The sequence below is a fragment of the Alosa alosa genome, chromosome 5 (genome assembly GCF_017589495.1).
Source record: "Alosa alosa isolate M-15738 ecotype Scorff River chromosome 5, AALO_Geno_1.1, whole genome shotgun sequence".
NCBI classification, from domain to species: domain Eukaryota; kingdom Metazoa; phylum Chordata; class Actinopteri; order Clupeiformes; family Clupeidae; genus Alosa; species Alosa alosa.
Window position 1 is genome coordinate 32,130,859 of NC_063193.1, and position 5,000 is coordinate 32,135,858.

Below are 5,000 nucleotides of genomic sequence, written 5' to 3' on the forward strand. Positions count from 1 at the left end.
TTATAGACAGAGAAAGCATAGGCCTACTGTATGCTTTGGGTAAAGAACATAGTTGCATGTCCAGTGTACACGGAGAATGGCAGTGTCTTGGGCGGCCGCTTTCAAATAACTCCACTTCCAACGTCACTGATTCCGACAGATAGGCCCGACACTTCTGCTTTTTATCTGGGGGTGGTGGAGTTGACCGGACAGGCTTCAGACGTTACCAATTTATCATCATCCATCGCGTCTAGCCTCTGAAAAAACTTTTAAGGCTAGTCTGCCTGGGCCTGGCCATGTTTGAACCGCCTCACTCATTTGTTCGTTGTTTAACATGGACATTTTAAGCGTGCACTTCCTATTTGAAATGCAGCATAGGCTATGCGAGCCTGTTCATTTAAAAACAGCCAGAGGACGTATAATATAGGCTTACATATTAAGGCTTATTCTCTTAAATTCAGATTGCGTTAGGGGACGGGATTATTAGCCAATTTCAATCTGACAATTTGTCGGACATTTCATTTTTTGAAACGAAACGAAAACCCTGGCGCACACACACACACCATTCTACCACCATTTCTCACTCCACCGACTCACACTTTCCTATTTGCAAATGTTGTTACTCAGTACAATAGTCCAAACACACTGAAACACACTCCAGCAGAAGCGGACCAGAGCAGAGTTTGTAATAAATGGCCGGGGGAACCATTGCACTGCTATAGCTAAAAATGAATGCTGAAGCAATTATCCTGGGAAATGATTTCTTTATGTCCCATCTGAGGTGCTGTCAGAGGAGTGCCTCAAGACACAATGTCTGAGTGTGTGTGTGTGTGTGTGTGTGTGTGTGTGGCTATCTAACCGTTAGGCTCTCTCAACGCACCACAACTCACTTCTGACTCTGATATTTCTCTGACGACTGGTTTCAACTGGGCCAGTCTCTTGACCTCCATGTGACCTCTGTGTCACCTCCATGTGACCTCTGTGACCTCTGTGTCACTTCCAAGGACCACTCTATGTCACCTGTGTCATCTTTATGTGACCTTTGTGTCATCTCTATGGGGGTAATTCGCCCATTTCTGCGTAAATCGCGAGTAAGCTTTTTTTTTTACGCACTTCAGTTTCACCTTACGCATATTCTCCCATTCCCGCTTCTGTCACACCTACAGCGCGCAAGTTCGAAATCAAGGTGGCCTTATGAAAGTGGCGTGATTTATTTACAATAGAACCAGACTGATCCACCACCTCGTTAATTTAGGTTGATATGAAGACGTGGAGCGTGGACTTTCTCACTGACCTTCTGAATTCCATTTAAATCCAGAAAGAACACAAACCAGTCTTTGATTTTGAAAACGTAAGCATGGTGAACTGAATAGCAAAGGCCTGCAGTAAAATGGTGTGTCATCACATAGCCTAACAAAAAATGTACTTTGTGAAGTGAAAACCACCAGGAGCCATGCACACACACACACACACACACACACACACACACACTAATTTCACTAATTCAGGGATTGGGATAAAGGCAGAGACCAAATTTCCCTCACGGAATCAAGAGAGTATACTTATACTTATACTTATACTTATACTACCACACACACACACACACACACACACACACACCCCTCCCTCCACACACACACACACAGACACACACACACACACACACACACACACACACACACACACACACACACACACACCCACTCCAGACACACACACACACACACACACACACGCACACAGACACACACACACACACACACACACACACACACACAAAAAGAACACGGTCTTGGACCAGGTTGTTAGATCAATGACATTCTCCATCTCTGTCACAGGCAAAATAAGTGGTTCACTAGTTTATGGTCTGCGTCTGTGATTCAGCTTTCATGTCTCACAATAGAGCCTCTGGTGTGCTGATGTCTGCTGTGGGTATTTATAATGTGTGTGTGTGGGGGCTGTGTGTGTGATAGAGTTTGTGTGTGTGCGTGGGTGCGTGCGTGTTTGTTGTGTGTGTGTGTGTGTGTGTGTGTGTGTATGTGCCTGTGTGCGTGTGTGTGTGTGTGTGTGTGTATGCATGTCTGCAGGTTTTTTCTTCATGCCAAGATAGAGCCTCCTGTCATAGGCAGTGCATTCGTGTCTGCTGTGGGTATTTATGGTGTGTGTGTGTGTGTGTGTGTGTGTGTCTGTCTGCCTGTCTGTCTGTCTATCTGTGTGTGTGTGTGTGTGTGTGTGTGTGTGTCGTGCGCGTGCGTGTGTGCGTGCGCGTGTGTGTGTGTGTGCACATATCGGCAGTTTTTTTCTACATGCCAGAATACAGCCTCCGGAGAGCATCATAGGCCATGTGTTTGTGTCTGCTGTGGGTGTCAATGGTCTGTGTGTGTGTGTGTGTGTGTATGTGTATCATCTTAGGCTGACTGATGTTTTAAGATGCAGGTGTTTAGTAGGAGTATATTAATCTCTGACTGTTACAGCCTCCAGTAGTTTAGGGTTGTATTATAAGATGTATTTGTGTGTGTGTGTGTGTGTGTGTGTGTGTCTGTGTGTGTGTTCGTGTGTAAGTGTAAGTGTAAGTGTGTGCAGTGGGTGTGTGTGTTTGTGTGTGTAGCTGCGTGTGTCTGTGTGTGTGTGCAGCTGTGTGTGTCTGTGTGTAGCAGTGTGTGTATGTGCGTGCGTGCGTGTATGTGTGTGTGTGTGTGTGTGTGTGTGTAGCAGTGTGTGCATGTGTGCTTGTGTGTGTGTATGCGCGTGCACATGCATGTGTGTAGTTCATATCACAGACAGCCCACATGGTCTCATCAGCCTGATGGTGCCTGCAGACGGTGAGATCTTAGCTTCAATCTCATAAATTTATTGGAATTGCGCTGCGTGACAAGGATGTAATAATGCTGGGGGCCATGCAGTTTGATGTATGTAGATGGTAGAGTGATAACAGACGTGGGCAATGACGCAGGTCAGTGTACAAGAATAAAACCTTCAGCAGTGTGTGTGTGTGTGTGTGTGTGAGCCACCTGTGCTGCTAGACAGGGAGACAGTGAAGCTGAGCTGAGAAATAAAGGTGTCCAGTAGCATACATACACAAATACAGAATAGAAAAACACAAAGACATTACACTCATCATTGCACATATGTTCACCATACAGCACACGCTTACATACATCTAGCCAAAGTCAGATCTCTCACACATACACACACACACACACATAACACACACACACACACACAGCTGTGGTTGTGATGAGAAGAAAATCGTGGTTCATCACATGTGCCATAGCTGAGTGGTACATAACAAGAGCAGCTAAAAAGAGTCAATAACTGGAAAAAGTGTTCAAGTGTCAGGTGTCTCAAAGTGTCACTATGTGCAGATGAGTGTGCAGGTGTGGGAAGGTTGATTGTGCAGTCCAGTCACCTATGATGATCTCTTTCTGGGTGTCCTTCTGTGTGGTGTTGAACAACTGGATGGCCCTGGGGACAAAGGACCTTCATTAGCCTGTCTGTCTTGCATGGATGGCACGGAATCTGTAGCTGAATAAGCTTCTCTGGTTGTCAAAGACTGGGTGCAGGGGGTGATTGTAATTGTCCATTATAGAGTCAAGTCTGCTCAGTGTCCTCTTCTCAGCAGTGGTAGTGAGAGTCTCCAGTTCTGTGCCAAATCTACACCATCAGATCTATATAACCAGATCTACACCATCAGATCTATATCACCAGATCTACACCATCAGATCTACACCCATTAGTCCCATCAGATCAACACCATCAGATCTACACCATCAGATCTACACCATCAGATCTATATAACCAGATCTACACCATCAGATCTATATAACCAGATCTACACCATCAGATCTACATATATCACCAGATCTACACCATCAGATCTATATCACCAGATCTACACCATCAGATCTACACCAATCAGATCTACACCCATTAGTCCCATCAGATCTACACCATCAGATCTACACCATCAGATCTATATAACCAGATCTACACCATCAGATCTATATCACCAGATCTACACTATCAGATCTACACCATCAGATCTACACCCATTAGTCCCATCAGATCAACACCATCAGATCTACACCATCAGATCTACACCATCAGATCTATATAACCAGATCTACACCATCAGATCTATATAACCAGATCTACACCATCAGATCTATATCACCAGATCTACACCATCAGATCTACACCACTCAGATCTACACCCATTAGTCCCATCAGATCTACACCATCAGATCTATATAACCAGATCTACACCATCAGATCTACACCATCAGATCTACACCAATCAGATCTACACCCATTAGTCCCATCAGATCAACACCATCAGATCTATATAACCAGATCTACACCATCAGATCTACACCCATCAGATCAACACCATCAGATCAACACCATCAGATAAACACCATCAGATCTACACCATCAGATCTACAGCATCAGATCAGCACCATCAGATCTACACCAATCAGATCTACACCCATTAGTCCCATCAGATCAACACCATCAGATCTACACCATCAGATCTATATAACCAGATCTACACCATCAGATCTACACCCATCAGATCAACACCATCAGATCTACACCATCAGATCAACACCATCAGATCTACAGCATCAGATCAGCACCATCAGATCTACACCAATCAGATCTACACCCATTAGTCCCCATCAGATCAACACCATCAGATCCACACCATCAGATCTATATAACCAGATCTACACCATCAGATCTACACCCATCAGATCAACACCATCAGATCAACACCATCAGATCTACACCATCAGATCAACACCATCAGATCTACAGCATCAGATCAGCACCATCAGATCTACACCAATCAGATCTACACCCATTAGTCCCATCAGATCAACACCATCAGATCTACACCATCAGATCTATATAACCAGATCTACACCATCAGATCTACACCCATCAGATCAACACCATCATTTTACACCATCAGATCTACACCCATCAGATCAACACCATCAGATCTACACCATCAG